General features: G+C 39.8%; 1 long non-coding RNA gene across 1 annotated transcript; it reads left to right on the top strand.

Moving 5' to 3' along the window:
* The first annotated feature begins 7,128 nt into the window (after positions 1-7,128).
* LOC144585852 (uncharacterized) lies at positions 7,129-25,929 on the top strand. Its single transcript, XR_013540439.1, has 2 exons — positions 7,129-12,704; positions 25,817-25,929. It is a non-coding gene; the product is annotated as an uncharacterized LOC144585852 (long non-coding RNA).
* Positions 25,930-26,533: the final 604 nt, after the last annotated feature.

The following is a 26,533-nucleotide window of genomic DNA, read 5'->3' as shown; positions in this document are numbered from 1 at the left end:
TGGCTGAAATACTTTCCCTGGTAACCTGTGTTTTTCTTTATTTGTTTAAAGGCAGTGACATCTCCTGGAGTACTACAGAACTAGTAAAGCATGAGTGCTAGCAATCTTGACTTTTCTGAAGTACTCTGTTAACAGATTTCTTGCTTTCCAGCATTTCTGTGAAAAGTTAATATCTAGTATAATCTCTGTTGTACACTAGGGCTGGATTAAATGAGGCTGAAGCCCTTAAACCATGCCATGTTTAAGAGTTCCCATAGTATTACACATTTGTATGTTTTGTAAAACTTGCAATCTAGTAAAAAAAAATGTGTAGGAAGGGGAAGCCCTTCCTAATTTGAGGCCATAAACTTAGCATTTCTTTGGATAAATGTGTAAAAATGGACCAAGTCAGGGTATTCGTTCAATATTATGGTGATTGCAGTGCGGGAAAAAGAACACATTTTCCTGATATCATTCAGAAACATAGGCCTGAAAAGATGGTCCACAGTTTGAGGAACACAATGTTTTTAGTGCGAAAATGGAAAGCGAGTGAAAGTTGAAACTCCTCCATGAAGCTCAATTGCTGCCATTGTGTTGGCCATTTTGTAGAGCACTAAGGCAGAGTGAAATACTTTTCCCACTATTTAGCCTTTTTGTTTTTTGGATTAGCCTTTTTCATTCTCCTGTCACTTAGCTTAATTTATTAAACATTACTGATATATTATGACACTGTTACAGTTAAATGTGTGACTGGAAGAATAATTGCTATATGAAGAATTGCTATATGGGTCACATTAAGATCTGTCTTCTCCCCCCCCCCCCCCACTTTTTGAGGTGCTGGTGCAAATATCAACGGCTGCCTGCTGTGATTCTGGCCACAATGTTAAAGTTAACCACATCACCAAAATGAATGGTGCTGTGTGCCTCTCACATCATAGGAGTTTGTGTATCTCTCCCCTTTGTTTTTTTTTTTATTATTAAAAAATAATTTGGTGGTGGGTTTTTTTTTTTGTTGGCGCTTCTGCTACTGGTTTTGATAGAGATCCAGAAATGGACAAATAATAGAATGGTCTCCAGGAGGAATGAATCAGAATTAGAGATGGTCACAAATAAGTAAAATGGCAATTCATTTTGATTAGTAATTCAGGGTCAACGGATCATGAACTACACATTTACATTTTTTTCTGACAAATTGATGGATCAATTCATCAATTCTTTTTTTAAAATTTTAAAACCTTATAAAACACTGCCCAAGAACCTAGATACACTGCATTTGCAGGGACGTGTCCCCTGACTCACCTCTCCATTCCCCCCAAGTTTGGTGAAGTTTGGGTTTCAGATGTCTGAGTTATATACCCACAAAGAGGGCACTGCAGGAAAGTTCCCCCAGACACCTAGAGACACCAATATTGTAGAGAAGCTTCTACTGACTTTTACAATCCCACCATGTTTGGTGAAGACTGGGTTTCAGACTTCCAGGTTATACACCCACAAAGTGTGTCCACCCACAGCTAGTTTGTGGAAGCCCAATATTTACCAAACCTGGAGGGATTGTGGAGAAGAGTCATGGGAAGCTTCTCTGTATTTTGGTGTCTCTAAGTGTCTGTGAGAAAATTTCCTGGGGGCCCCTCTTTGTAGATGCATAGTTCGGACATCTAAAACCCAATTCTCACCAAACTTGGAGGGATTGTAGGGGAGAGTCCCAGAAAGCTACCCTGCTGTTCTGGTGTCTCTAGGTACCTGGGCAGCTATTTTATAGTCAATTAACTATAAAACTATAATTTTATAGTCAATTAACTATAAAACTATAATTAACTAATCATGAATTCTGAAAAGTTCATTGATTCGTATTAATCAGGGGCATTGATTCGTATGAATATGAATAGATGAATTAGTGATTTTTGAATGAATTTGGTGATTTGTTTTTCAATTCATGCCCATAACTAACCAGAATGTCTCTTAAAGAATACAAGGTGGGTTGGACCTGAACTATATGCCTATGTAGTCAGATACAAAGCTGATCAGGGACTTTCTGCACGTCCCTATCATATGTTACAGTTTACTTACCTTGTGAATAAATCTGGCACAACTCTTTACCAGGATATAATCTGCATTAGTTTCATAGAAAAACAACCTCTTTGATGTTAGATTAAATTATCTATTCTAGTAGCCCAGTATTGTATTCTATACCTGCTAATGTTTTTCTAGGAGGTTATTCTGGGTTTTTTGGGCTGTTTTACCATGTTCTGGAAGTTTTTCTTCCTAACGTTTCACCAGAATTCTGTCTGTGTTCTGGTGTAGTATGTGGGATTGTGGAGTATTTGTAGCTGTGGGATCAGGGTTTTTGTTCTTTTCAGGAGATTGGGTGTTTTCTGTGATTAGGGCATTTTTTGTTATGAGTGTATTGTTGTGATAATGGGGGAGGTGATCTGTCACTGTGATTGATGGGTGTTGTTGGCTAGTCTATTGGATGCAGTGATCTCTCTAGGAGCTCAGCCAGAGGAGTTTCTCATCACCAATTACCTTACACTTTAAACTACAATAACTACAATAGCTTGGATCAAGCCAGAGGTCCCTGCTTGTAAATCATGCACACTGTTCTATTGTTAATATAGGATCCTTCCAGAATTTTTGCAAGGATAAGAATGTGAAGAGAGTTTTGGCTCCACTGAACCTTTGTTCCCTTCTGGTTCTTCAGCAGGTGCAAGCAAAAGGAAAGGCTTTCTGCTGAATCTTAAAGCTTCCCTTTTATTTCCCCAGTACATATGTGTGAATGTGCATGTTTAAGAGGAGCTCTCAGAATTGGTGTGCAACCATACCTGCACTGGGGACAGTATGCCCCTAGGGGCAATACTGGAGGAGACAGAAAGCTGAGGATTCCCAACAGGTTTCCTTCTTTCTTCTGTGTTATCTGCCTGCAGTGGTGGCTGGTACCCATTGTAATTCATGGGTTGAAGGACGAGACAGCGAATGGTAAACACAGCCAGATAATTCTATACAATCTCTCCTTCTCTGTCACACACACTCAAGTAGGAGTTCTGAGTGCACACGCCCATACACTGATATATTTGTGGACATACACATCCAAAATCAGACTCAGGTTGGCATTCTGATACATAACAACTCTGCAGATATACACGCATCAGGGAGGGCATTCTTTCTCACGTGTGGTATTAGTTTTCTCTCATGCATGCATGTATGCACCCTCACAAACTCACAGCCCGCATGAAGAGGTGGTTGCTGAGGGCTCATTAGCTTCTGACACCACCCTAAAATATCCCAAGAAGCCGTGTAGTCATTATACAATATAAATGTAAAATAATGTGACACCTTTATTGGACTACTAAAAATCAAATAATTAATGCAAGCTCCTTAAAATGTGGCATTTAAGTCAAAATAGTAAAAAGAAATCGATGTAGGAAGGCCTGCATAAAGCAAATAGTACTTCATCCTACTTTATGAGCCTGTTCGAGTGTTAAGATCATCAGGGTAGATCTTTCTCTTGATCCAACCAGCTTCACAAGTGTGTTTGGTGGATACATGGGAGAAGGCCTTCTCTGTTGCTGCTCCAAGTCTTTGGAACTCCCTCCCACAGGAAGTTAGGTTAGGTTCATCTCTACTGTTCTTCTACAAGCCAAGATCTTTCTATTTAGGCAAGTTTCCTCAGTGACTGGCTGCCCAGGTGGAGGATTGTTGTACCTGACTCTTTGGATGTGTTTTAGTCTTGCTTATGTTTTTTTTAGTGTGGTATTTGTCTCATCCTTTTTAGTATTTGTATACTCATTGTTGTTAGCTTTAATTTTGTCTTTTAATGATGTAAGCTCCCTTGGGTCCTTTTAAGGAGAAAGGTGGGGATAAAATATTTTAAATAAATAAATAAATAAATACATAAATAAATAAATAAATAAATAAATAAATAAATAAATAAATAAATAAATAAATAAATAAATGAAGATCTGAACAGTCTTTATTAACACTTGGAACTATGGGATAGGTAGGAGGAGAAAACTGTCTGTTGTCCTGGCTCCAGGTGGAACAAATGTTCATTAAAAGGCACTGAACTGCCCTTGAAAGGGATTTAGTTATACCCATGCACTCACACATGGCCTTTATTCAGACCCGATTCTCCACCAATCTCATGGGAAATGTGTCTGTGTTCCCTGGTTGCTACCAGAAGAGAAATGGTCATTGCTTTGGGACACTGCAGATTATTACTGTTACTTAGTAATAATCCCATGTACATATGTGATAGTAGTTCTGTACTGATTACAGATTAATCAAAGCTGTCAAAAAAGAGCTCAATTTTTTCTTCAGTACCCCCCCCATTCTCCACCTCAACACACTTGTGCTATTCATTATCATGCTTAGCATTTTTCTCCCTGTTCTGTCTCATCATTAAAAATCTTTTCTACAATCACTTTGAACTCCACCCCAACTCTCTAAATTGTTTATTTCAAATATCTTTCTTTTTTTTTTAAATGCCTTTAATTAAAGGGAATCTGAAAAAAACAGGCAAAGTGAGTTATGAAGAGAGGCTATATAACTGAATACATGGAAAGAAGGAAGGTCTGATAAAAATGTTTTCAAAATCAGTAGATGATAGAGAGGAAAGTGTCACAGGAAAGCACCCCTTCTTCAGTTTTGTTAAAACCTCCCAAGTCAGAAATGAGTAGCCTTTGGTCTTTTCACTGTGTCAATGCTATTGTGGGTTTTGTGGAAGGCTCCTCAAGAGCCACCCCCCCCACACACACACACACCACTTTCTTAGTTGTGCTTTATGTATTGCTATGACAAACAATAGATGTCAAATTTAGCCAGCAGTCAAAAATCTCAGTTTTAAATCTGATTTGTTCATAGGGACTGAATACTTAGGAATCTGGAGTAAGATTCTATAACTCTGTTTAATAGGAATATTCCCCTCTGTTTCTATTTGCATTTAAGGGTCACAAAGCAGAGCAGTGCAAAATTCAACAGCCCCAAGATCTTCTCACAGGTCAAAGAGAAAGCACACTAGCAAGATATACCACCTAAATCTCTCTCTTTAAAAAATCAGGCTGTGACTACACTGATAAGCTGAATTGGAGTGTTGCGGGTTTCCTGCAGCTTGATTTACAATGTATTTCATGCTTCTGTTTGGATTAGATGATTATACAGAGGCTGCATTTTTTTTCAGTGCCAGCGTGCACACTGGCCCCTCAATCTGATGTGGTCTGATCTGCGCCACAGCTCACAGCCCTTCTGATTTTGATCCCACCCTCTGCTGATCCCCAGATCCTCTTTTATGGTTCATTGTAATGCTGATGGGCTGTTTAAAGTGTTGAATAATGCTAGGGAAAGGGGAATGTTTTGCAAAGTTCTCAATAACATACAAGCACATACACATATATACTGCAGAAACATAGTAGTCTGTTGTAGTTCATTGGAGTTGTTACTATTTCATATTGATTTTTATTTTTCTGGTTTTTTTTAATTCCATGCAGAAGTGATCTAGTGCTAAAGTAGTAGTTTCAGTTTCAGAACCTTTATTGTCATACAGTACAAGAGAGTGGAATACAATAAAATGTTAGAAAAAACACAAAGCATATATGACATATATGCCAAGGGATACCTAGATGACATCATTAAGAGTCAATGACGTGTGACAGCATGATGCAATACCTCTGCATGATGGAATGGATATATCTGGCTGTTGTCTGGGTGAGTTCCTTATTAGTGCCACTCAGCAAGTGCTGGATTTTATCCGGGTTGCCTGAGCCAGAGTGGGAAAATAAGGAAGGGGCTCAGGTATTACAGGCGGATATCCTGATACCACATACAATAGAACAGCATATGCTGCAATGATTCAGCTGCCCCCTGGCCACAGGGCACACTCTCAGCTCTATGGGTAGTCCCCTAAATCTACCCTGCACCACGTTGGAAGGTATAGTATTGCACCTAGCAAGGGTGAATGCCCAGCGGTCCTGGGGATGATGTAAAAGATAAAAATAATCTGGTCTCCTGGCATGGGAGAGGGGAAGCGGAAGCATAGCAGAGAGCAAGTCTTTCGTGCAGCACTATGCAGGATTTGCCCCTCAATATCCAAGACTCTATTTCTGATTGTGTGGAATACCTGAGATGGGGGTGCTAAGGTAGTATATCACTGTAATGATAAGGTAATCTAGTACTAAAATTTGTAGTTTTTTTTTAAAAAAATAATAAAATACTTTGGGGTGACTAAGGAGGAAGATCACGGGTGTGGTGGTTCCCGCTTCCTAAATCCTTTAGTACTTCACCAGAATACCACCGCTTGGTGTGAGAGATGTTCATGTGTCCCCCAAATACACCTCTGTGCTTTTTCTATAATCTTTTCCTTGTATTTAACAGGGACTATTAGCTGTTTGTGGGTGCCATTGAAACCTCTCTATATAATAAATCTTTTCCCACTCTCTGGGGTGTTCAGGGGTCAGTGGAATGGGATTCTCATTAACTTCCCCAAAGCAATCACTCAAGGTAACTGTGACAGAACGCCCATGTCACTCCTGTCACTCATAGCTGAAGCTCAAGTGCAAGAGCCTATGAGAGGCCAGGAGGGGCAGAGTCAGTTAGGCAGTTGGAGAGAATGAGAGTGGGAGTTAGGAGGAGAGAAGAAGAAAGAGAGAATGAGAGTGTGGAGGAGAGAAATTGAATAGTCAAGATAGATAGATAGTCAGAGAACTAGAGAGAACTGATATTATTAAGTTGGTTAAAGTGAATAAATCAATAAAACAAATGAAGAATTGAACATGTAACCAAATATAAGAAGTTTTAATGAGCGATTCTATACAATGATTAAAAAGAACATCTGTGATTCAAATTCAAGCTAAATAAACAAGTTATTGGCAGCAAGTGCCTGATTCAAGTATTGTTCAAGAGTGGATAAGGGATATCCACTGGTGGCAGTGAATGAAAGAGAACACATTACCATAGTGAACCTTGGTTTGGGGAAAGCAAACAGGGGACACTGGGTGGAATGTCACAGTGGTGATCAGCGGTGGGATGCGAGTAGAGTCCAGTAAGCCAAAGCAAAAAGAGAATTTTTCTGAGTCTAAGGCAGTGGTTCTTAACGTGGGCAATAATGCCCCCCAGGGGGTGATTTCATTTTTCAGGGGGGCGGTAGAACGAAAAGGGGCGGCATGGGGGCGGCAGAACAAAAGGGGGACGGTAGGGGGGCGCTGGAGCGAGCCAAACCTGTGAAGGCAGCTGCAGCCACGGTGCTGGCAGTGGATCCAGTGCCGCTGCCACCAGACAATCCAGCTCTTTCTGCCTGCCACATCTCGCCTTTCTCCCTTAGGGGAGCACCGAGTGTGGATTTGGTGGAAGGAAAGGGTAGCAGCCAGGTGGGGAGGAAGAGATGAGCCCCGTTTTTCCATCCTGCCTTCCCGCCCACCTTCCCACCCGTTGCAAGGGAAGCGTGGAGAGAAACGGGTATGTTTGGGGTGTTGTGGCAGGGTTTCTAGGGACAGGGCTGGCTCGGGTCCATCCTGGGTGGGTGGGAATTCGGCAGCTTTTCCAGCTTTTCTTGTCCTGTTGTGGCTGGCTGGCTGTTGAATTTTATTTTCAGGAGTCATTGGATTTAAGTGTCTTTCTTGAATAAATAAATAAATAAATAAATAAATAAATAAATAAATAAATAAATAAATAAATATCGCCATGGGGAGGGGGGCAATGATAACTTCATCAATGGCCCAAGGGGGCGTTTCTTTCAAAAAGGTTAAGAACCACTGGTCTAAGGTACCTGTTAGTCAGAGAGAGAGGTATGTCATGAAGAAGTGGGTGACTTGCTAGAGCTTTTGGTGAAAAGCTTAGTAGTGGGGCTCCTGAATGCAGATCTTGTCCTCTTTATGTTAGACTGCACAGGGAAGCCATTGAAATCCATAAACATCAGCAGAGCTTCAACAAAAAAGAAGAGAGTCTAAAACTTAAGAATTCCTGGCTCCCAGCACTGAAAAATACAGCCTGCAAATGGTCAATAAACTCTACCCAGCCACAAGGACCAGGAGTCATTGCACAAAAAAGACCAGCTAAAGACACCCATCAACCACAGTGACAGATAATCTCTCCCCCCTTATCACAACAATACATCCACAACAAAAAGGACAAAAGCTGTTGCCATGACTATACTCAACTATCCAACAAAAAACAACAGAGCATGGACAGAGTTCCTACTCCAGTCCTCTGAAGATGCCGGCCATCAGGAAGAATAACCTTCAGAACACGGCCAAAGAGCCCGAAAAACCTACAACAACCATTTACACTGGATTGTTTCATATCCCAGCACTATGCCACCAATTTGTCATGATTTCACATGACCCCCTGATTGTTTCACCAACCAAACAGCTCTCATTATGTGCCCCTCAACTGCCACCAGTTGATTTCATCAATAATGCCTATTATTAATGATAGATGTCCAGGCCATATGTCATTTTAAAAGAACCAAATAGAAATGGTTTATTGATACAGATGTTGAGAGAACAAGCAATGTTATTAATTCTTAAACAAACATTCTTCTTTATCTATCCTCAACCACCACTCTCTCACCGAAACTCCCAAAACTCTCTCAACTCTCTAATACCCTAATCTCCATCTCAAACCCTCTTTCTAGAACCCTATCTCTCTATCTAAACAACAACTCCTCCTGCTGAGTCCCTTATACCTCATGACTCCGCCCCTCCAGCACTCCCATTGGTCTATGCAAATAGCATATGAATATTCATGACCTGGGCGAATGCCCCCCCCATGTATCGACAAATAAATTCATGCTTTGTGTATTCATGAGGGGGAGCTATGTGCTTCATCAACTTTTGACGAATCACGAAGCCGGATTGCTCATCAAAATGGCGAGTTGTCCCAATCTCTACTTGTGACGCTACACCTCTGCAATAAAGTTCCAGGAGATGGTTTGTCAGGCGCCTTCCCTAGCAGCCTTAAGAAGGCAGCAAAAAAGAACTGTTTAACACTGTCCTTTATCAGTTATCTTACATGTGAGCTCCAATGTCATTTCAAATTGTTTACTTATTTAATGATAGATTAGTTAGTCAATGGTTTTATTGATTGCTTGATTGATTGTCGCTTTGTATTTGTATATTATTTGCATTCATTTTTTGCATTTATAGTGGCTGCCATAAGGGTTCAAAAACACTATCTGTACCTGAGGAGTGATCTAGCTATAAGTAGTCTGAGCCTGAGGAGGGCCAGTGTCTCACTTGGTATAAATAACCAGCTCCCCATCTGTCCCTTAATTGATTACAGACTGATATACTCTCAATGACCTCACTTACTTCCTATGTCATGTAGCTTGGTCAAGATTCAGTTTTATTCTCCCATCTGTAGATGCAATTGCTATAATATTGTTGATTTTTAACAGTGTTGGGACTTATTTCAAGCACCATGCATACTCAACAAGAGCAACCCTAGCCCAAGAGATAAATCCATATGCAACAATTCATGGTGCTTACAGGGTGAAAGAAGAACTACTTTGTGGCAGTGAAGGAATCTTTCTTTTTTGCTGCTAGGACATTGGCATAGTATTGTCCACTTCCTGAATTGTCCAGGAAGGAACAGGAGCAGTTAAAATCTAGGTCCCAAGATGTGAGAAACAGCTTTTGGCAACCTGCTATATTGAGTTTGAAAAATACGTTCTTGATAAAATGATGTGCATCATCTCTCAGTTGGATTCCACACTGACAGTAAACTTTGAGGTCATGATTGAGGTAGTTGCTGGTGTGGTTTTGATGGATGGGTTTCATATTGTTCAGCCTCAGGGAGAGGCTAAATTACTAAAAGAAGGAGCCTAAACATTCTTGTGTGTGCCTCCATCTTGTCTGATAAAAGCTGCAAGAGACAGACTTTCCAGTTGAGTTGTGCAAGCTTTAAATGCCTTTGAAGAGGATTGGGTTTCAGCTCTTCTAAAAGAAGACTTTTAAAAAAAGAAAAGAAAAGAAATCATCATTAAATCTCATACCTCTACTGTAGTTCATGTTCGGCTAGACTCCAGTCTTGCTTCAAGGAAAGTCATAGACCAGATGGTGGCAGTACAACCCTTTCTTTCTTTCTTTCTTTCTTTCTTTCTTTCTTTCTTTCTTTCTTTCTTTCTTTCTTTCTTTCTTTCTTTCTTTCTTTTTCTTTCGATTGGAGTTAATTATTCAGATCTTTTAGACTCTGGATTTAAAACACATTTTGAGATCAAAACAGCTTTGGTTACATTGGTGGATGACGTATGCTGACAATTGGGCAGGGAAGGTATGTCCCTATTCAGTCTCCAAATGGCATTTCATACAAGTGGCCATATATTCTGCTTGGTCCAATCAATCAATCAATCAATCAATCAATCAATCAATCAATCAATCAATCAATCAATCAATCAATCAATCAATCAATCAATCAATCAAAAGTAAAGTGCAGCCCAACAGATGTTGGAAAGCAAACTCATAAGCTCTAGCCACCCTAGTCAGTGGGAAGAAATAGGAAGCACAGAAGTACAGCATTACTGCTAGAGCATTTTCTATCATTCCATATACTGGAGGTAATATATATCTACTATGACTAGTAGCCATTGGTAACCTTATCCTGCATGGTTAATCTAATCCATCCAAATCAAGCAGAAGAGAATTTATTAACCTTTTTAGCCTTTTGTGTTTACATGGAATGTTAAAAAAAATTCCACAAAAGAGGCTTTATTTTTCATTTTTGTTTTCATGTTCTTTCATTGATTACTGAAAGTGAACTTCTAAATCATGAATGATTCATATTCACAATAGAGAGATATATATAAAGTTTTATGTTTCTGTCACATTCTCTTCTTTTGTTTAACTTTTCTTTTGTCCAAGTCTCTATCTCTCTCTACCAACATATATCATATATACCACTTATCTTTAAATATTTAATATTCTAAACCCTATTCAACCTCCTTAAGGGATAGGAGGAGATTGAGGGGGATGCAAAGAGAAAATGGAGGAAGGGGTGAGATTTATAATGCCCCTTCACATCCACTTCACAGGCAGATTAATGGGGCAGAAAAAGACTACAGTTGCTAAAATGGAGACATGGCATCTACAACACTGAAGAAGTTGCTTTTCTCAATGTCTCTTACACCACTCTGGCTATTCTTGATCTGCTGCTCAGCAAAAAGATATTTTTCTCACTAGTTCCTCTTCATGATGGTTACCCAAACCAGTTAGCAGGGTTTGGCTAAGCTGGAAACACCTGAGTCGAGACATGGCATCACGATGTTCTGCTCTCTACCTCCTTCCTTCCTTCTAGTCTCATATCTGAAAGAGGAGCTTTTTAACTGGAAGGAGAGTTTCTACATTATTCTTTCTTCTTCTTTTGGAACTGGCTTTAATTTTAGCAATTTAGTGGTATTCAACTAGCATTGGGAAGAACCCTCTTGCAGAACTCTGCCAATGCAGCACGAATGATGTCACTAGCAATAGCAGAATGCCAGTAGTAAAAAAGTTGTTTTATTTTAGGGTGCCCATGAATTTTGCACAGTGTGTTTTGAACACCTAAAAATCAAAGCATGAGCTCTTTAATCAATGGCAACCCACTGTTGCCATTGATGGCATTGTGCTGGCTGAGCTCTGCAAGAGAATACTAGCAATTAGATATTTAATTGCACTTTAGTATAACTTAGTATCTTTTTTTAAAAAAATCATTTTTGTAAGTGACCTTTTGTCTTTCTGTTGTGAGACAGGAGGGATACAAATTGCATGCATGCATGCATGCATGCATGCATACATACATACATACATACATACATACATACATACATACTCACTCAGTTCTACTTATAATAATCTTAGAACTGCAGAGCTGGAAGGGACCCCATGGATCATTGAGGTCAACCACTGTTAAGGAGGCAGTAGGGAATTGAACTCCCAGCTTCTGGTTCCTCAGCCAGATACCTAAACCACTGAGCTATCTACCAGTAATGTCATGTAGCCTGATATATTTAGATTAAGTCAATTGTTTTTTACCACATTCTATGCAAGTAGTTGCATGGAGCTCAACAGCTAAATAGTACAAAGCTTCAAAAAATCCCACTTACGGAAATGCCTTTTTCCCATCTCCTGGGTTTCCACACATCTTGCTACTCAATGTCACATATTTTAATTACACTGCAGAGGGAAACCTTCTGAGATGTATAACAAATGATCCATAATTTCCTTAAGGAAGAAGAATTGATTCACCACTAAACAGTTTTATTTTTAAGCCAAGTGTATGTTTCTCATAAATGACTACATCATATGTGAATGTCCTGAGGTATCGCTGAGAAAGTCTCCTGTTAATAAATTTGACGACAGACGTGTTTACTAGAGTGCCACAGCACACCAAGTATCTGGCTGGTAATTTTTCTTAGCCTTCTTTCTGTCAGGCATCAAAGCCATGTACGTAAATAGACAATGTAGTTTTAAGATGCACTGCTCACTGGACGTGAAAGCAGTTTCATGCTCTGATTTGAATCTCGTAAAATAGTTTGAATAGCACAGTTTGAAGTGACCCAACACCCAGTGTTGCAGGCATATGCTGTCAAGTAGCACCAAAGAGAGAGGAGGTATTGGGAGGCCTCTTTGTAAATTCTTGTTCAATTTTTCCTTCTCTCCTTTCTTTGGGAATGACAGGGTCTCCCAAAAGGAAGCTGGAAGACAAAGCAGATTGCATGTCATGATTATAGAACTGAAGAAAACAGGAACCAAAGTCTTCCAGGGGTAAGAGCATTGAGGGAAGTAATCCTGGAGAACGTTTACAGACCACTTATGATCAGAGTGGGAACTCCCCCCCTCCAAAAAAAAATAAAAGTCCAGAAGAGGTGCCCACCTACTCAGACCATAAACCACCAGAGGGAAAACCGAGGAATAAACTTAAAATAACAGACATTTTGCATCCTTGTCAGTGCCTGATGTGGGCCTTTTTAAGAACAGAAAACATGTTCTCTTTTCAGGTTAAGGTAACAAAGTGTTTCTTAACCATCCCACTTCCTTTATTATACCAAATAGGATATGAATTATTGTGTAATGGTATGAAACAGATTTCCTTTGCTCCTTATTCTAGTCTTTTGCTGCATTGATGATACTTAAATGTGTGTCTATTACAGTATTACCCCACAACAGCCTATTTTGCCACCCATATAATATTATGTGCAAGACTCGGAGGCGTTACTTTTTTGGACTGCTGCTCCCATAATTCTTGAATATATACTACAAAAGCCTTTTGCAAACTCTGATTGTGTGTAGATGTGCAGTTAGAATACAGTTGCCCCCCTCTTCTCAAATCAGTCACTGTGATAACCAGGGCTTATATATATATTGCTCAGCATGTCTTGAGAACTGCAAATACCACAGCCTGTTATGCTTCATTTAAAAGCAACAACAACAACAACAACAACAACAACAACAACAACAACAACAACAACAACAACAACAACAACAACAACAACAACAACTCTGCTATTGATAGTTTGAAACTTGAGAGATAGTGGGAACCCCTTAATGTGTTTGGGTCATTAAAAAAAAAAGGAATCTTGGTTCAGGCTTTATGCCACGATTTGCATATCAGAGGAAAGGCCCAGCATGACTTCAGTTCACAGTAACAAATACAGTACAGATATTTCAATGAAATGCAGGTTATTCTTTGAGATAGTCAAATCATTTGAAAACCTGAACCAGAAAGGTTTGTGGGAACATTTTGGGTTTTGCATTCTTAATGCCCTTTATCTGTTAAAAGGACTGAAATTGGAAAGTCCTTTAGATAGAGGACCTTTACATAGATAATAGATATCCTCTGAAAGTTTTCTGAATAAAAGCCCTTGCGAGGCAGGACATTAGGCCACCCTAAAATGGGATCTCATTCCATACTTGCTTACAGGTTTTCAGTGTATTAAAAATGCAAGGCAGACTGCAGTTGTCTAAATTCGGAAATAGGGCAGGGAACATTTAAGCTGAACTGCTGTGTTTGTGAGTTCATCTTTAAAGGATTCTTGGTGAAGAGCAAACCACTTGTGCTTTTCAGAAATATTGGGCTCCAAGGATAAAAATGGCAACATTCATCCCCAAAGAAAGACTTGGCAATGGTTCTGTTCATTTAAGCATGCTTAAATAACTACTAAAATCAATGGTTCTAAGTGTCTTCTTCCATTTCATTGTCCTCTACTTCAAAGTAAAATCTGAATAAGTCTGTAATAAATAAATAACAAATACTTAGCTGGCTAAAAACTTTGCTTAGTTTCTGTAAGGGGCTAAAATCATAGAAATGAACTCTTAAGAGGGAACAGGAAGTGACCTGGCAGTAGTTCAGAGAAAATGACGAGAGCAGAGTTTAGAGCAGAGTTTAGAGTAACCAAAGAAAACAAGATGTTTGTAAAGGAGTTGATTTAAACGAGAGTGTCATTGTGACTAAGTCAGTTTTGCTTCAGGTGCAGTGAGTTTAATAATTCTCAGCCTTAAGCCCCTCCTTGTTTTCTTCTAGGGGTCAGAGGGCATATTTTGATGGATTGTCACTTTCACTCATTATCGGACATCCATAAATTGGCTGAAACGCTTTTCAGTTTGAGGGACGAACCGTTGCCCAGTTTGTCCTCCTGTGTAGCTAACAGCCAACATATTTTTCAAGACTCTCTTTTTCTCTCATGTCCTCTCTCCCTTACTCTCTCGGTAAGTCACACTTCTTTCCTGTCATCATCCTGTGTGATTTCCAAGTGTAACTTCTTCCCTGATATTAACAAAATTAACTCTTACTGATTTGCTGCTTCTTCCATTTTTCTTATCTTTGTCAGGGTTGAATGTAATATGCTGTAAGCCGCCCAGAGTGGTAAAATATACCAGATGGGCGGGATATAAATCGAACAAATAAATAAATAAATAAATAAATAAATAAATAAATAAATAAATAAATAAATAATCCCTGCATGTAAAGATGAAGAACTGCAAAATGACCTTCTTTGTCCAAAAAGAGGATAAGATCTTTGTAGTATGACTGACAGCAGAATGGCTTGTGTGCAATTGAAACAACAGCAAGCCATGCCCATGACAGCCCGGTGAAGGGTGCCATGCTGCCCGCTGCTGGGGCTCAGCTTGAGCTCACCCTGCTTCCTTGTCTCCCGCCTGAAGGGAGCTCATGAGTGGCCCTGGAGGTGGTGATCAGGCAGCAACAGCAGCAGGAGGAGGAGTTGGAGGCGAAGGAGGAGATGTACCCAGCCACCCCTCGGCTCAAAATCACTGCTGCCCATTGACTGTGACTCCAGTGCCATAGGAGAGCAAGCGAGCAGGGCAGAGCACAGTGCAGCACAGGAAGCCCGAGCGAAGGGCTATATTTGGGGAGGGGATAAAAGGTGTCCCCTGGCTGCCCTCCAGAGCACGCGCTGGTCTGGAGGGGGGGCCCACTGATTTGGGCACTCTGGCTTAAAAGGATCAGAACTGGGGGGGCATGTTATTTTTCAGGGCATCTTATAAACAGAAAAATATGGTACTTACTGCCTTATCAGGAGAAATGAAGGTAAGAGGGAGTATCTGGGTTCAGTATCACATTGTTTTATGAAAAGTATCAAACCGCAGGACAACTGGCAGAAAGCTAACATGAAAGAGTGGGGACTGCTTGTTCTTTAAACCAGTATAGGGATTTGTCCCTCCATCAACCTTTGAATGGGCAAGGCAAATGTAAATATGTTAGCACACTGCCTCCAATCATAGCCAGCTCCCCAAATGACTGCAACATTTCACCACTTGTCTAAGCCCTAAATGTTATGTACTTGCCTCAGCTAGTTACCATTTTCACAGTTTCTCCCACTGGTCAGCTATGGGTGCTGGCTAGATATGCAGATCCTTTATTGTGGAATGCTCCGGGGTTCTCACCAAGGAATCTTAAACTTATTGCCCTGCTGGTTTGACAGCGCCTGACAGAAGGACAACAGAAAGACTTATCAAAATACTTCAATTGCAAAAATGATACTTCCACAAAAAGCACTATGGACAGCAAGAAATAAGTGGAAAAGCCTCTGTCCTTAGCCAGTTTGGACAGAGCCTCTGTTATTCCTATTTAGGCCTCATCTTCTAGAGTACTGTGTCCAGTTCTGGACACCACAGTGACTTACAATGCCTCACCAGATATATACACTTGTGGGTTTGGCTTACAGAGGGGGTATTCATATCTGTATCCCTAGAGATACAAATATGAATAGTGGCACCACAGAAGCCATGGAGGTCTATTCCCTCCCCACAGAAACCAACTGGTCCACTCACTGTTCGGCACGCAGCACTTAACACCATTGTTGTTGTTGTGCCAGTCATGGAAGAAGCCCAGCCAGTTCTTCCCCGCACAGCCAACCACTTGTCAGCTGAGTGGGGATACTCCCGGTCCCACACCAATTACATAACTATTCCAACAAATGAATAAATCAATCATCAATAAATAAATATTCAATAAACATTGTGCCTCTAGCCACTCAGAACCCCATGAGTTCAACACTGAAGACATCAAAGTCTTCTGCTTACCCCCCAACCAAAACATCTATAATTCAGCTTAAAGATCCTTATGACCCCCTGAACTAGAAGCCTACTTGTCTATGCATGGCTGTATGGAATGGATTGTTTATAGACATGGGAGCTTTGTATTTGTCTCCTGCAGATGACAAATACAAAGCCTGCCAGCATAGGTGTTTTTCCCTGCCCTCCAGTCAGTCCAGTGCACTTACCGGGCTCCTGGCTACCTCTAAATGTCTCTGACTACACTACTCCTTCAAAGACTCCACTTGATTAAGGTTGGCCTGTCACATTCCAGGGCCTGTTCATGAACTGCCAGCCCCCCGTTCCTTTGTTCCTCTGTTAAAACCTATCATGTCTCTATTCTGTTGCTTTCTCTCTCTCTCTCTCTCTCTCTCTCTCTCTCTCTCTCTCTCTCTCTGAATTCTCCCTCAACTTGTCCTCCTGTCACTTGCTTCTTGACCTCTTCTTTTAGCATCTGTCCCTCCTTCTGCCCACTGTAAATTGCCCTTCTGCCGCCATGTTTCCCACTTCACTGGGTTGCCAAGCAACTCCATGCTAAGGTAGTGTATGTTGCTCTCCTCATTTCCATGTCCTGCTGCAAGGGAAAGCTCTTAGCCCAATCTTATCAACCAGAGAAGGGGCAGAGATGTGATAGTAGGCCTACCAGCCTCCACAGCACTGGTAAGGGCAGGAAGTGCCATGTACATACATCGATAATATATTGTTTTGCACACCATTTATATTAAGAAGCTGACTTTAGTCCAGCCTAGAGTCCTGTCTATCAAGCCCTTGGTATACCTTTCCTCTGGCAGGGGAGGTCTAATTTCTAAATTCAAAGGAACATCCATCAGTGGACCCATTTTGTATAGATAAATTCATAGTGTGATTTCTTTTAAAGCAAGATTTTTTAAAAAAACAAACCCAAGATTAGTTTAAAATCAGAATCTGAGTGCCACTGAACTGCCCTTTGGATGCCAAAACATGAGAACTGAGCAGAGATTAAGAAAAAACATAGTACCTTTCACAACTCTATATTATTTTCCCACCTGCCCTCTTGTCCTCAGATGAAGATAGAGGAGATGAAAGTAACTCTAGAGGAATGGCACTATTAACAACTTCTGAAAAGGTTTTTTGCTGGAGATAATGGAAAGCAAGCAACAGCCCTGAGAAGTGACAGCATTATAATAGGGAAGTGGATTTTTGTGACATTCACATTGTCACTGATCAAAATGACCAAGATAGAGGGCTCTCTTACAATCAGCATATTTGACAGTCTTTGCTGCAATGGGTACAGTTCAGTATACGTATAGAATTTAATCAATATCTAATTCCTTGCTATATCAAGGAGATATGAGACAATACTGCAACAAAAAAGCATGCAGTATTGTTTGTGGTATTAAGAAACAGAAGGGCACCTCACGTAACAGGCTGATTCAAAACACTTACAAACATACTTATTTTTACATTTGCAAGTTCTCCCAGTCAACTCTGATTTTGTGTACTCACAACCTGTAACTTGGGAGTTCATGAAAAAGGGCAATAGAAACAAATATTTCCTCAGAGACTGAAGAAATATTCTTTTGAGCTCACAGTCATAAATATTTACAACATATATCTCCATGTCTACATTCTCTTGAATAACTGCATAATATATCTACAGCTCTACAAGATTCCATCCAAGTTAGGTGTATTCCAAGAAGCGGGTGGTCCACCCATCTTTAGATTTGAGGGACAAAATGCTTTCAATGAGCTTATTTCTGCTTCCCCACTACTGTCCACTAGGTTTCCCCCCTTTAGTCTCTCTCATTGCCACACACAATGAAGAGTTCATGTTGTATTTGTTATCCAATTTTTGTGGATGTCGTGGAGGATAGTCATGATGTGAGATGGGTAGCAACTGATCAGAGTAAACAAGGATTTGCTTAAGGGTCCATCATGTTCTGCTTTTGTTGCAGTGGCTATAACCATATCATTTGCTATAACACTCAGGGTATCACAGAAATATGTCTTGTGCTGAAGGATACAAGTGCAGGAGTAGGTGATACCTTTATTGGAGCAGTAAAAAATAATAATAAAACAAACAATAAACAGTGAGTTTTCAATTTTGGTGAAGGAATTCACTTGCTGATTTTACTGCAAACAGCAACCTACTAAAACCAATAGTGACCTCGCAGAATGTTGAATGTGCATGGTTTGGCAGATTCCTTGCCACATTGATATGCCTGTAGCCATACTTATCACCCCGAGTAATGGAGAAGCGTTGTTGTCTGATTGCTTTGTTTGTGTCTCCAGGATCTAGGAATAGTCAGAGTGACCCATCTTTCTTTTGGCAATAACAAGACCATCAATCCATGCAATCTGCTTAGTCACCCTAGAGATGACTTTTAATCTTTCTTTTCCAGATGTTCCAGGGTATCCTTGAATGCAACTAGTATAGTTTAGGAGATTTTGTGATGCCTATACATCGCTAGTGATAACCTTAATGTCCATGTAAATGTGGTAAATACACAAGTCCTTCAAAAACATCTGGGCATATTGTCAAGAGATCATCTTTGGTAATGAAATCAGGGAATGAAACATAGTGCACCATCCTAATGAGGACAAGAGAAACATGGGCTAATTTGACCAGCAGCTAAGGATTGTAATTTTTTTGTGACATAGAAAATCAGTGGTCATTTGCCACATCAATGTGAAAATTTAGTAATCTCATAAGGTGTTGTGATGTTCATTTGGATTTCTTTCTGGATTTTAGGCATCACTGGAGACCTTGGTGCCTTGTGACTGGCATGTTTTCACTTGAACAGCTGCACACACAGTCACTGGAGCCTCTGTTGTCATTGCAAACACTTGAGCCTGGGCTAGGGTTTGGCTCTTGCAAATATCTATCACATGAGCAAATATGAACTCAGGATGTTATAGACACACTTCCTTTAGCTTGCAATCAAGAAAGCTGAAGACAGTTTTGTCCCTCATTATGTTCTCTGCTGTCCCAAACTCACAATCTTGAGATCTGTATCCCAAATGTGCAACAAAGCTATCAATTCCCTCTGCTTCATAAAATGTAGGTTTTTAAAAAATAGATAGCATCCAAATAATAGGATTTTGCTAGGTTCACAGGAATCTTTAAAAACCCTAAAGTAAAGATGGGCAAAATGTGCCTCAGGTGCTAGATAGAGCCCCTCAGGGGTACTGCAGAGATGTACCTCAGTAACCCCCACGGCTCCCCAATTTTAAAAAAAATGCTCAGAAAAAATTACTCAGGAAGATTTCTTGGGAGACAGTTTTGTCGTTTTTGAGTCCCTCCCCCAATCCCTGGGGCTACCCATCCACCACCAGTTTTTTTTTAAAAAATGTGGGTACTGAGGGCACAAGGGATGTGATTCAAATACTGAATTTTAAAAACTTAAGAACAGATCTTTGTTTTTTGTAGCCCCATTTTTAAATGAGTTAAACCCATTTTTCTATAACAAAGAAACCCAAAATCAAAACCAAAAACCTATTGGAGCAATATTTACTGCATATAAAACACTGCATTACAATTTGAAAAACAGCCCTTAGTCCTTCAAAAACATTTGGGTATGTTTTCCAGAGATCATCTAGGCCCTGGGCCCTGATGAAATGTCCCCTCCACTGCTTTCAGTGCTTCTATCAGCGGTTTGCTAATAGAGTCTACAAACACATTCAGCATACAAATATATATTTCCAAGGCCAGCAGTCTTATAATCTTCAGACTTGTTATTTGCATCAGTTACTGTGAGGTGTAAGAAGAAGAGTTTGCTTCCATCTCCTTCGATTTTACCCCAAATTGCCAGTGAAGACAATTCAGAAGGAGGCTTGAAAGAGTATTCCTTGTAGTGTCTTATATGGTATTGAAACTGTTGTGATCTGATTTTCTGTCTTTCTCTTTGTGTACTGAAGAGCAGCTCTTTTAAATTAGCTTGAGACCCATTCCCCTACGAAGATCTTATGGTTTGTTTTGGCAATGTGACCCTCCTTCCCTCTAACTCTCTTATTCTCCCCTCCCCCCCCCCAAACTCACATCTCAAATATAATTCAAATTCTCTTTTCTGAGGATGTATTGTATTCCTTCCGAACACAACAATTAATTCTCCAGCTTGGAAATGCAACCTTTATCAAGCAAACTGATCGCTGCAATTGCCTTTTCTTTCATGCGCCATCTGGCATGCTTGTTTGTTTGCAAGGATGTGTGTGTTAACTTCACTGTTAATATGGTATTGAATTTTCACAGGCTTTTAGGTTGTTATTTGAGATTGGAAGTATTTTTCAGGTCAAATGATATATTAAATCTTTATAATGGAAGACTCATACTAAATGCATTTCTTGCAGGAGTGACAGGAATGGAAATTGCTTGACTTCTATGGCTCTCAGTTCCCCAATTCATTAGAAATGTGACATGAATTATTTCTCCAAATATGTGGCATTGACGTTTAAAATTATTAGGACATGAGATAGAACATATTTATTAAACAACAACAACAACCCATTCACAATTCTTTTCCTACAATGTCAGGAGAACTAAAGCATAAGATCAAATTGTGATAGCACTAGGTGTCCTGCTTTAACATCCATTCATACGCCATGAAGAACTGAAGAGCGTCTAGGGTGTGGATAGAGGCACCGACCCTTCCACTCTTTAGTAAAACAAAAACTTCATCTCCTAATCATTCTTCATTGAGACTAGTGCAATCTTCTAACTTTGATGTCTCACCTGGATCTCTTCTTTTCCACCTGACTCTTAGCTTTCAAAACCATTCCTCCCTCCCACTGCTCTGAATGGGTGGTGCCCTTACTTAAATCTTTACAAGAGTTCATATATACTTCTGGGTCTAACACCATATCTTTGTTTTTATCCCTATGCCTTTAACTAACTCCTCGATTCTTTTTTCTTCTTCTGATGCCTGCATCTCTGCTCACGATTTTCCCTTTCAATCTTAGTCTGTCTCAGTCTTGTGGAGAACCCCCATTCCTTCAAATGTCTCTGGCCTTTCTCTATTGGTGCTCTGTATGTTTGGAGCTATTCTGCAGAACATCTCTGTGATGCCACTGCTCCTATCAGGTTCCTATTGAATCGAAGACTCCAATCTGGGAAATTTCTTTTGAAGAAGAGTAAACGTAATGACCCGCTGAAGCCATGCGTAACTGGGGAGCAGGAGATGGATAGCCACAGACAACTTCTTCAAAGTAACTTTCTAATCATGATGCCCCAATTATTCCCTCTTCCCTCTCCTGATGTTGAAGTTCTGACTTAGAGGAGGTAGTGACTTGGAGAAAGACATCCCATATTCAGTGTCTCTTGGAATGCCCTGCCAGGAGCCACAGGATTGGAGATGACTATGTTTTCAGAACTTTACATACCTTGGCCAGGGTCAAGCAGGTGTTTGTGTAACATTTACATAACTTACTGTGGGTAATTACATCTAATTTAAGAGGTGCCGAGGTACATATTGTCTGCACAGTCAGACATATGACCAGGCATATGACTGAGGCTGACCCTCACATCTTGTCAGTTTACCACAATTAGCCACAGCCAGTTAAGCAAACCTTTTACGAAGACCAATAGTATTCTCACCATTAGTCAAGAGTCTGAACATAACTTTGCAATAGGAGTAGATCACATGTAGTTTCTATCGTAGCTTCTACATGGCAGATGTTGAGGTGAGAGAAGGATAGCTTAGCCATATAATACATTTCCACTAGAAACAAGATTTGAACCCAGGATATCCAAACTCCTCAACCTATTCTTTTAGCCACAATGATACTGTAAATTCCAGAAATTCCTAGCTGTGTTGAGTAGTAGTAATCAACCCTTTCAATGCTGTCAGAATGTACAGCCTTTCTAGGGATGTGCAAAGATCCATTCAGCATTGATTTTTAAGTGCACCAATTGGCTTTCTCCTTCCTGGAGTCCTTGACTTCGAGATGCTTCAAAATCATAGATCAGCACTTTGAGCTGGGTTCAGAAGCTGACTGGCAATGAATGAAGCTCAAATGGCAGTTGCATAACATATTTGGCCTTTCCCAGTAAGCTACGTGAATGTCACATTTTGAACCAGCTACATTTTCTGAAGGATGCTCCATATGCAATCCATTGCAGTAATCCAGCATGGGTGTTACCAGATCACTGTGGCAAATTAATCTCTTTGAGCCATCATGTTTGGCTAGCATATTAGTTAAAGCTGTTAAAAGGCAGTGTGAGCTATTGACTCTACTTACTTGAGGGTCCAGCATAGGGGCTGGATCAATTTATTATTTTATTTATTTATTAGATTTCTATGACACCTGTCTAGATCAAAGGTCTACTCTGGGCAGTTTACAAATTTAAAAACAATAAAACCAATAAGCATATATTATAAATCCAAGATGGCAAAAGTATAAGAAATTAAGATACGGCAGGAAGGAAAGCCTGCCCAAATAGCCAAGTTTTAAGTTTGTTCCTGAAAATACCCAGAGAGGGAGCCAGGCAGATCTCCACTGGCAAGTTGTTCCAAAGGCAAGGGGCCATTGCCGAGAAGGCCCAGTCCCTTGTTCTTTCCTTCTGGACCTCCCTCGGCATTAGGCTCTTCAGCCACCCGGCCTGGCTGGAACGAGTGACTCTGGCAGAACTGGGTGGGAGAAAGCAGTCTGCCAGATATCGAGGTCAAACTATCAAAAAGCACTTCAAGGCTGTTCACACTAGTTCATTGAGGGTTTTGGGAGCCTGATCCAGAACAAGAAACAGCACCTTTGTCTTGTAAGGAATGCTATATAAGGGTGCAACTGATGACTGTTGTTTTATCCTGGTGGTTTTTGACACTTCGTCTTAGTGGGGAATCCCTCTGGGACCCCCATGGAGACTGGGTGATTCTCCAGAGCAACAGTAGAGATAAATGCTAAACATTGGTATTTCCTTTCGCATTTGTTTTTGTTTTGTTTTTGTTCTTCTCACGGATTTATTCTGCAAAATTAATTTGACAGCCCTGAACTTCTAGTGCCTGAAGTACTGTACTCTGCAGGATTTTTATATATCTTTGTTGGTCTTGTTCATTTCAGGCTTTTACACTGGTTGGTTACATATGTGTTAGTCAGCTTTGTATGGGGATGGTATATAACCATTTGAAATTGACCAAGATGAGAATCTGAAATTGACCTGGGGGGATAATACTTCAGGCAGTGTATTCTGCAGTACAGAACTATTAAACTTACCCTTGCACAGAAAATCAGTGAAAGGAGCAAAAACTCTTCAGTTTTCAAACAGGGCTGACAGGTAAGATGAATTCAAAATGCAGAGTGATATAATATAATAATATAAAATAACAAAACACTGGATTCTGTGACGCACATAATACCCAAGATTCTTACCTGGATGGGTTTGCCTGTGTGAACCGAGGGTCATCACACCGTTTGGTGTCTGCTACTCTGTTCTTAGGTAATGACCCATGATGACTGATTTTCAGAGACCACTTGATTAACATTCCCTGTTTACTTCCATGGAAGTAGCTAAAATGATAAGGTGATGATAAGGAATCCTGTGAATGACATCAATTCCTGGGCAGTATCTAAGGAATGATGCTATGGATTTCACAGGAAGAAACTGAAGGTGTTCTGGTGGCCAGGAAATCCTAGGAAAGGGAAGAAAAAAAGCAGAAAGTCCTCTAGAAATCTCTACAAATGAAAGGGAGGGAAGGTGATACCTTTTTAGACCACTGAAGATCATCATACAGTTCATAAACCTTTGGATGAAAACACCACTTCATTGGGTTTGTACCAATGTGACGAGCTTAAAATCCAAACATTCATGGCATGATGGATTTTGCCAAGCCCTTTGCTTTTGGATGTAAAGTCCAAAAAATTCTTGGCAAGGTGGAAATTGCTCACTAGATGTAGCCAATTGGGGTCAAATTATACCAAAATGATATTACCTAGTGGTTGCTGTCCTGTTCTGCTGATGTTGAGAGTCCATGTGCCTTCTTGTTGGTATATGGAGGAAGGAGTGGCAGCTATTTCTTAGTATTCTTGTGGTTCCATTGAAGTAAGGGTTAGCTGTGTGGTCCAAAATCCATGATGGATTTTGCTGGGCACTTTGCTCTTGGATATAAAGTCCAAAAAGTTCTTGGCAAGGTGGAAATGGCCAGGCGTGTGTCTCTTAGATGTAATTCAGGAGATCCATTCTGCCATGAACTTTTGGACTTTAAGTTCTTCACGCTGGTACTAACTTGATAAAGTGGTGGCCTATGAAGGTATTGCCTGTTTTTGTATTTGTATTTTTTTTTATTTGCACCACATAGCTAACCCTAATTTCTCTAGAAAGCTGTGGGAATAAGAAGAATCTTGATGCAAACCCTAATGCTGTATAGTTTATTAGCCTCCCATCCAGCTCATTACTGATGGTGAAGCCTTAACAGAGTGTCTGCCAGATTCTTATTTATTTAATCTTGATGTCAATTTTAAGGCGAAACGTCCTCCGTCTTTCCCTGGACTGAACTTCTTTCAGTGATAAAGTCATGTGAAAAAGAAAGTAACTCTCCTTGAATTCTATGGTTTTTAATTATCAGGACACAATAAAAATGCCTTCATTTTGGATTTATTTTTGTAAAATAAATCACGACACAGTGTAATATGTCATGTGCTGTTGTTCATCTGAGGTTGTATTTACCTAATTTTCAGACCTGCTAAGGACCAGATGATTTTAATATCTCCTGATATGTAACACGATAGAATTCAAAGTGGGTGTACTTACTTTTTCACATGACTGTATAATAATTTTATAGTCAGCTACAGCTGCAACTTGTGTAAGGATAAGTTATAATAACCATAAACAGTTTTACTGAGCAGAAAACTGAAGTAGCTAAGCTTATAACGGAGTATTTAAAGACCCCCTGCTGAAGACACAGTACAAGGCATCCAATCTCAGGTACTGGGGAAAATTTGCTATCCATGAATTGACCTGTTCTTCCCAGCAAACAAACAAACAAACACATAATGCAGAAAAACGAGAAACAAACAAAAAGATATAAAGCTTGATGATAATCAGTTTAGATCAAGTTATTGTATCGTGATGATTACTGTTTATTTATGATTATTGTTAACTTCTTGGACAAAAAGTACATGCGCTGATAACTTTTTTTGGGCAGGTCTAACGGACCAGGTTTAAATGATACAGTGCTATGTAAGTAAGTGTAAATCACTATCTAGTTAATAATTAAGATAATGGTAAGAATAAGAATAAGGATGACAATAATAATGAAAACAGCAGCATGAGCCAAGTGGATTCAGACTCATGACAACCCTTTCCAGGGTTTTCTAGCTATAGAGTATTCAAGTGTTTTCCAATTCTCTTCTTCTAGGGGTGCTTTGGGACTGTGCAGATTGCCAAAGGCCATGAAAACTGACTCTTTTATTCCTGAAAGTTATGCAGAAATATCCTGAAAAAACCAAAATTGAACAAAGAAAAAGAAAATGAAGAGAAGAGAAGAGAAGAGAAAAATGAAAAGGATGGCAAAGCTGCCTGTATCGGCTTCTCATTTTTTCCAAAAAGTACGAATCTTTATTTTACATGCCTTAATTTTCCATTGCAAATGGAGCAAATGATCAGCAATCCAGAAATCTGAAATCTCTAAATTACACCTATAATTAATAGAGCTGTGTTCATAAATAATCCATGTATACCACACTGGGGTAATTGTATGAATGTTTTCATCTGCATTAACAATCTGCAGGGAATTTCGTACACCTTGAATTAAATAACCTGCATGCATTATTTCATCAGATTTATCTGAATTGTCTACTAATATGTTGTATATCAATTCTTTGGACAAGTAAGCTCAATATGTTTTTTTCAGCTTCACCGAATTAGTATCTTGTCATGCCTTTCTCTTTGATTATCATTGCAGGAGTGCTGCGAACAATTTCATTAACAGCAACATAAGAATTATGAAAGTATTAATAGTGCAATAAATACATCCTTACTTCATCTTCACTTTTTGTGTGTATATGACCACTAGTGAAATTAGCCTGCAAAGATGTAAGGTTTGGAGGGCAAAATGGCTTTCTAATTATTTGAT

This window comes from Pogona vitticeps, chromosome 1 (assembly GCF_051106095.1).
Source record: "Pogona vitticeps strain Pit_001003342236 chromosome 1, PviZW2.1, whole genome shotgun sequence".
In the NCBI taxonomy this organism is placed as follows: Eukaryota; Metazoa; Chordata; class Lepidosauria; order Squamata; family Agamidae; genus Pogona; species Pogona vitticeps.
Note: the sequence above shows the minus strand (reverse complement) of the source record. Positions and strands in the feature narration are given on the sequence as shown.